Consider the following 8,616-nt stretch of genomic DNA (forward strand, 5'->3'; position numbering starts at 1 on the left):
ACCCCCTTCCCGCGCCCTCTGGTACAACAGGGACCCCCTGGTCATCCCATCCGCAGAGATGGACTGCATAGAGAGCCCCATACATTGTGCACTACTGCCTGCCGGGCCGGTCCCCGGAACATTCGTCTGATCTACCCAAGCTCACAGCATTTAACCGGGCAGAAGACAGCCACTCTCTCACACACACGCACACGTGCGCTGAGACCTCTACACAACCAGAGTGTACCAGCTCCTGCTGACCAAATGGGTCCGTAGAATGGGAAGGGAGTCCCTCTGAATTCCCTTGAGAGGGGGAATTCAGGAATTCCCCAGGAGTTACTTAGCCGCAACTCCACCTTCTGTAAGGTTCTACTGATCCTGGGAGAGGGAGAGACAAGCCCAGACACTTACACACAAGAGATACAGCCCAGAACGATATACAGCCAGAAAGCTCCAACCCAAAAACAGCCCTGCACACACTAACACCCCACAGCACACAAAGTGAGCATTTGCAGTCCGTGTTTCCTTCTCCACACACAACTGAGCATAAAGAGACACATACAAAGTGGTATCCTCTTCTGAAAACAAATATGCACGCTCAGACTTCGATCTAGCCCTACAGACAACATGACAGCCCACCCACAACCTAGCACACATACCGCCATCTCCATAATTGCCCTCATTTACAGATGTAAACATCCCTACACAATTGTGCTTACACTTGTACGAATAGCCACATCCAGGAGAGCAGAGCTCCAACAGAGATCCAAAACCTATCTAGCTAGGTGTCCTCTGCTTAGACATCCCAAATGTGCACCCAGTCATTGGTGAAATAACCATGCATTGGCAGAAATGGCATGCAGAAATACCTCTGCAGATACAGGGTTCTTGATCATTACAGTCTCTTGTTGGCATAGAGGCATATCCTAATAGACACGGGTAGACAAGGATGTTTGCACACTGGCACAGCAGTGAAGACTCATTTCTATGTCTCTCAGATACATACCATTTGTTTCTTCACACAGAAGAGCTCCAGCTGATAGAACCTCTTAGCCCCTGTATTGTAGCTAGAAAGAAAGAAATACAGAGAGAAACTATTTTCTCTCTGAACAAGTCTTTTATTCTAAGAGAACAGATTGCAATGTGGAAGTGGGGGGTATGCATTTATACGTATGTGCAAATGCACATACATATATACATACTCATGTATAAGCACATATGAATACACATGTGCACACAGGTGTAAAACATAATACATATATGCACTCCAAATGTGACCACTGATGAACAACCTGTTCCATCTCAAATATCTCTTTTACACCTAATAATTCCAGCTACTCTCAGGTACTTTCATCTGTACCAGACATTAAAATACTAAGTATTTTATAGTTGTGATCTGATTTTTTTCCCATAATAATCCTAGTAGGCAACATCTATTTTGATGCCCATTTTACTGATAGAGAAACTGAGGTTCGGAGAGATTCATGGGATGTTTAGCAAGGTAGGCATGTGACAAGATTTATTTTATTATTTTTTTTTTACCTAAGCCAAGAACCCAAAGCCAGACTCATCTGATCATCAAAGTTCAGACTCTTGCATTTAAGGCTATGTATAGGACCAAGCCCACTCTCTACACAGAGTGCATGTGTGCACACACACACAGAGGCAGACACACACACACGCACACACTCATACACAGACACACACACCATATTCTGCCAAACACTTGGATTTGACATCTGGCTTATGTGCAAAGTGGGAATAAGCAATAGGACCTCTTTATGATTCTCCCCTTCCCTCTGAGAGCCTAAGGACATCTAGAGGTTAATACACAGTGTGTGCGTGATGCCTCACACAATGAGCACAGAGGTCTCGAGGAAAGTGAAAAGCATGAAGACTGTATTGTCTTTGCAGAACTCCATAGGCAAGAAGGGTGGAGAAGGCTTGGGCATAAACTTCAGGGCAGGTGAAACATGAATGGGTTCAGGGGACACAAGAAAGTATAATAACAATAGTAATAATAAAACCACTGTTATTATTAAGTATTCATGTGCCAAATACTCTTTACAAGCATTATTCTTTTAATCCTCATAGCAACCCTATATGCTGCTTATATTGTCATCTGTATTTTATAATTAGCAAACAACATTATAAAAGCCCCTATTTCCGAATGCTCTGGCACTCAGATTCCACACCCTAACCTTTACCATCTATGCAGTTCTGCTCTTGAATTCATACGTCATAGTCCATGGAAACAAAACTAGAATATGAGGCACTAAACACAGTGGTGAATCACAAAGACTGGGGCTAGACTTCCTGGGTACTAGTCTTGCATTATTACTTGGACAATCCTGGACAATTTCAGTCATTTGCTCAGTTTCAGTTTCTGTATCTGTGAAATGGGAGCGATAACAGAACTCACCTCTTTTGCTATTCCTATCTGTGAAAATTAGGTAAAGAATCCATTTTACAAGAGCTCAGAAGTGCTGGGCATCAGTAGCTCATGCCTGCAATCCCAGCTACTAAGGAAGCTGAGATCTGAGGGTCAAGGCTCATAGCCAACCTGGGCAGGAAAGTTGATCAGATTCTTATTTCCAATTCACTACTAAAAATCCAGAAGCAGAGCTGTGGCTCAAGTGGTTGAGTGACAGCATTAAGTGAAAAAGCTAAGGGACAGCACCCAGGCCTTGAGTTTAAGCCCAGTACAGGCACAAACAACAAAACCAAAAAACACAAACCAAACCAAACATCAGCAATACAAAAACAAGAACTCAGGAGAGTGCCTAATACAGAATATGCAACCAACAAAACTAGCCATCATCATAGCAAATTTTCCAGTTATTATCCTATTGGATACTGTATTCTTTATGAAGTAAAGAAGGACATCAACCAACAGTACAACAACAACAGCAAAAACAACAACAACAAAATTCTTCCATAACTTATCAAAAGAAGCTGCAGACCCATCATTCCAATGCAGAGCTTGATCCTGGCTTGAAAAAGAACAAGAAATGTAATCATGTTGAGCGGACATCTCTCTTCCAACAACCTCAAGCTCCAGCAGCATAAATAAAGTTCAGATTGGCAACACTCAAATTAGCACATTTAGTGTGTTCAATCAGGATACTCCATTTCTTCCTCTGGGAGACCATGGGCAGGTTACTTGGATTCTCAGAGCCGCAGTGTCCTTATTTGCAAAATGGGAATAACAATACTTACTCCTCAAAGTTGGAAATGAGTACTTTTTCCAATTGCTGATTCCATTCTCAAATTGGATTTAGGTACCCACATATATAATGTCATCTAGTTCGCACTTCAGTTCTTCCTTTGGCCAGTAACAAGATGTGGTCATCTGGTCCTCTGCGATGATTTTCGCCACCCTCCCCCAACCCGAGTCTCTGTCTAAGGTTTGGGATTGAAAAGAGGATTCATTAGTAACTGGATAATTCTGTGGGAGACCCCCAGCAGCGGTTCCACCCCCGCCGGGGAGTAATTCTAGGAAGGTAATGTGAGCTGGGAGAGACTGGAGACCCACTTCACATTTATTTACTCTGACAGCTAAATTGGTGAGCAAGGGGGAAATCAGATGAAAGCCATTTCAGAATAAATACTAAATACAAAATTTAAACATTCAGATTGTGACAAATGGGGAGGGGGCAAACGGGAAGAGACAGAGGCAGTATGGCCTTCCCATAGCCCTGGACCCTATTCTCACCTTCCTAGACATTTCCTGTTTGAGGAAAGAGGACCGAATGGCATACAAACATCATGACCCAGAGCCAGTAATTTACCTCTCCTGGACACTGTATCCTTGGATCCTCTCAGATCACAGGAGAAGTGTTAGAAAGAGTCTTGCAGTCAAAGAGACCTGAGGTTAAATCCTGGCTCTGCCACTTTCTGGTTGAGTAAGCTTGGAAAAGTCAACTATAGATGCAATATCAACCTCAGAGAAGTACAATGGTCAACATCAAAAGGTTATTTAGCTGGGGGTTGGTGGTGACTCATGTCTGTAATATTAGCTACTTAGGACGCTGAGATCTGAGGACCAAGGTTCAAAGCCTAGGCAAAAAAAAGTCTGTGAGATTCTCATCTCCAATTAACCACAAAAAGCTGGAAATGGAGCTGTGGTTCAAGTGGTAGAGCATTAGCCTAGAGTGAAAAAACTAAGGGGAAAAAACAAAACAACAACAACAACAACAAAACAAACTAAGGGGGCAGTGCTCAGGTCATGAGTTCAAGTCCTAATATCAACACACACACACACACACACACACACACACACACACACACACACACACACACACACACACACACACACACACACAAAATTAACAAAACCAAAAATATCAAAGGGCTTTTTTCCCCCTGGTCAGTTGTAGGGCTTGAACTCAGGGCCTGGACTCTGTCCTGAGTTCTTTTGCTAAAGGCTAGCACTCTATCACTTTGAGCTACAGCGCCACTTCTGCTTTTTAAGGGGTTAATTGGATATGAAAGTCTCACAGGGACTTTTCTGCCAGAGCAAGCTTTGAATCATGATCTTCATATCTCAGCCTCCCACTTCAAAGGGCTTTTTAGATTTGGAAAGTGTCATGCAAATGTGTACAATTATAGTCACTCCAATTCTTCCAGTTTGGACATCTATTTAGTAAATTCAGATCAGTGGGCATTTATGAAGCATGGAACTCCAAAATAAGTCCATAGCATCCACAGAAAACACAGCAGTTGAAGCTATTCTGGTCCCTGCCTATGAGGAGCCCACAGTCTAGAGAGGAAGGAAGAGCCTCTTAACATGGCTCACAGGTAGAAAACCAGGAAAGGCATCCTAGAAAAGGTGAACTTTCAGAGAAGTCCTAGAGGATGAGTCAGCCAAGGAAGGAAGAGTAAGGAGCTGGATCAGGATGAAGAGGAGGTGTTTGCTGAAGCCATGGATGAGGAGGTAGATAAGAGCCAGAAGATGGAGGGCTGAGTGCCAAGGTGAGGAGTTTGAATCTTGAAAACGTGGTGTACAAGCTCGCACCCTGCCTCTGCAGATGAGTGTAACGTGGTGTTGAGGAATCTGGTAGCCTGACTGTTACACACTGGCTGTAGGCTCTATGGTAAGTGACATATTGTGAAGCTTTCATTTTCTTGTCATAAAATTGGCATTGAGAACCCATTTACTACTGTTGGGATGGTTCCAAGAGACCAAGATGCATCTTTAAGTTAAGAACTTGGCACTGGCCCAGTATCCGGTAAGTACTTAGTCACCCAGAGCCATTGTTATCACTAAGAAGAGGATGTAATACACAGGAGGCACTGGTTAAGTGGGGAGTCCCAAGGGCTACATACTCCCTCCCCTGCACATTCTGCACAGGATTCACAATGTACATTTCCCCTGCCAATATTTCCCCTCAAGCAGTGATTAGATAAGACTTAAAATGAGCTAGACTGGACAGCATGCTAAGGAATTTCGGCTTCAAAGTATATATTGTGAAGGGCCATCAAAGGCCCTTAAGCATGACCTTGTCATGGTTACATTGGGCATTTGGAAAGATGACCTAGACAGCTGGCTTGTGGACAGACTTGAAGGGCAGTGAGTTAAGGATTGAGTCCTGCAGGAACTGCAATAATCTAGAGACCAGGTGATGAAGCAGCTACCCGGACAAGGAGGATGAAATGCAGAAATACAATTAAGAGTTAATTATGTATTGCTCCATTTTTATATAGGACTAGGTACTATATATAACCCATATATATTATAAGTATATGACATCATCTCCTAATTGACTATACTTAGTAGAAATATTTACTATGTTACAGTCATATATATTCTATGTATGTTTCATGTTATTTGTATATATTTATGTGATTCTATTGAACAATGTATATTTGTACATTGTATTTTAATGCTATATGATTCTATGAAATCATATAGTACATATTTGTACATATGCATGTATTTTGTGTGTAATTATGCATAATACATAAAATTATATATAATTAATATAATTAATTAATATATATTAATTAATATATTATATAATTATTACATTCTTATTTATTGGCAGTGCTGGGGTTTGAACTCAGGGCTTTGTGCTTGTAGACAAGTGCTGTACCACAGAGTCAACCCTCAGCCTCCTTCTATACTCTTTCCTGAATAGGGTCTCATATTTTCACTTATGACTGGTCTTGGATGACAATCTTCTTACCTATTCTTCTAGCACTGCTGGTATCACAGGCTCATGCCACCGAGTCATCATGTGAAATGAAATTTCACTAAATTTTTGCCCATGTTGGGCTCCAACTTTGATCCTCCTGACCACTGAGTCTCAAGTAGCTGAGATTACAAATGTAAGCCGTTGTACTTTGCTAACCTAACTTTAATATGTAAAGTTGACTATTGAGCAAACTGGATGTGGGAAATGAAGGAATAGAAAATGTCATAGGTACCATGCATATTTCTACATTTAATTTTTCTCCATTTGGTTGTTACCAAAGACATGGAACTAAGCAGTTGGGGAAGGGTAGAGGGGATCAAAAAACTCACTTTGGCTCAATGTACCAGGGGAATACTGAGGAAGAGAAGCCCAGTAGTGAATTGCCACAGAAATCTGTGTCTGTGAAGTAAGGGTGGGGACTGGGAAGAGACTGGTGGGGATGATGGATAGATCCCTGGGAGGTGATGAGATTTCACAGCACCGGGGATTTACTCACCTAAGGAAAGAGAGAACCAATTTGTCTACTATCTGTGAGGTAGCCTGCCCCAAAGTTAATTTTAATTTTCAGTGAGGATCATTTTTTTTAAAGTGATAAAACATGATTTTATCTGTTAAGTACTGAAACAGAAACAGTTTTTTTTCTTTTTGTCAGTCACAAAGCTTGAACTCAGGGCCTGGGCACTGACCTGGTCCTTTCCCTCAAGGCTAGTGCTCTACCACTTTGAGCCATTGTTCCACTTCAGTTTTCTGATGGTTAACTGGATATAAGAGTCTCTTGGATTTTCCTGCTCAGGCTGGCTTTGAACCACAGTCCTCAGATCTCAGCTAGCATTATAGGTATGAACTACCAGCGCTTGGACAGAACTAGGTATTTTAAGAAGTAGAAAAAAACTGCCCTGGATTAGTCTTTGGGGATGGGTAAGAAGACATTGGTTAGACAAGTGGTAGGGTAGATTTGAGTGAGTAGAAAACACTCTAGTTTTTTTTTTTTTTTTTTTTTTTTTTTTTGCCACTCCTGGAGTTTGAACTCATGGTCTCAGCACTGTCCTTGAACCTCTTTGTGTTCAAGACTAGCACTCTACCACTTGAGCCACAGCACCTGGCATCTGGCTTTTTCTAAGTAGTTTACTGAAGAGTCTCAAGGACTTTTCTGTCCAGGATGGCTTCAAACCTGATCCTCAGATCTCGGCCGCACTCAGCTAGAATCAATCAACCAACCAATCAATCAATCAATCAATCAATCAATCCATCAATCCATCAATCTATCTATCTGACCTTTCTTTCCTTTTTTTCTTTCTTTTTTTTCTTTCTCCTTCCTTCCCTTCCTTCCTTCCTTCCCTTCCTTCCTTCCTTCCTTCCTTCCTTCCTTCCTTCCTTCCTTCCTTCCTTCCTTCCTTCCTTCCTTCCTTTTTCTTTCTTTCATTCCTTTTTTCTTTTTGTTGTTGGTGATGTTTTTTTCTTTGTTTTTTCCTTTTGGAGGAATGGAGGAGTGGAAGAAGGGTGAACAAATGCAATCATGCTATTCAGTAAATACTATGTGAAAAATGACCCATGTAACTTATGGGCAGGTGTGGGGAGACTGGGGGAGACTAAAGGGTAACATTATCAAAAAAAAGTCATCTGATTTCTGAAATGGTAGCCCTTCTGTACAACACCTTAATAACCACAATAAAAATTATTTTTTAAAAGTCTTTCTAGGTAGAAGGAACATCTTTTATTAATACAGGAGGATTTGGAAGATTTTCTTGTGTTCAGGTGAGACATCAGTTTATTTTGGTCAGAGAAATGCACATTGGGCCAGACTGAAGTCCTCCTACACCTGATGTATCCTGTAGGTATACATGTTCACAAGTGTCATAAAGCCGCTTACAACTAAATCTCAGGCTTGTTCACCTCTAGGCTTTATTCATCTTCCAATGCTTTTCTTAACCCATTGGCCCAGCTTATGTTCTAACACCCTTCATAATCCAGCTCAGGTGCAGCTTCCTCTGGAAAATCATTACACCTTCACCTCTGTCCTCAGCTGAATCAGGAGCCTGTCTTCCCTTTATGATGGCATGTGACAGCACCACATGCTACATGAACCATACCCTGTATGCCTGCCATGCTCAGTCTATGTTGTGGGAAGTGTGTTTCCTTCTTATGAGGTCACTCACTAGCAAGTTTCTGAGGGGAAGAAGGCTAAATTTTATTTCTAGCTTAGAAGGCTGCAGGATACACCAATCAATGTATTAATCAATCAAATAAAATACCATGTTGTATACAGTCAGTAATCCCAACCAAGTAAGACTGATTATAAAGGAAAAGATATAGATTGTTGCTCTGGGATAGATTCTTTCAGACCTGTTTTGTGTTGTTGCTGGTGGTGGGGCTTGAACTCTGGGCCTGGGCCCTGTCCCTCAGCTCTTCAGCTCAAGGCTAGCATTCTACCACTTGAGCC

This window comes from Dipodomys merriami, unplaced genomic scaffold, assembly GCF_024711535.1.
Source record: "Dipodomys merriami isolate MVZ:Mamm:240054 unplaced genomic scaffold, mDipMer1.0.p SCAF_11, whole genome shotgun sequence".
In the NCBI taxonomy this organism is placed as follows: Eukaryota; Metazoa; Chordata; class Mammalia; order Rodentia; family Heteromyidae; genus Dipodomys; species Dipodomys merriami.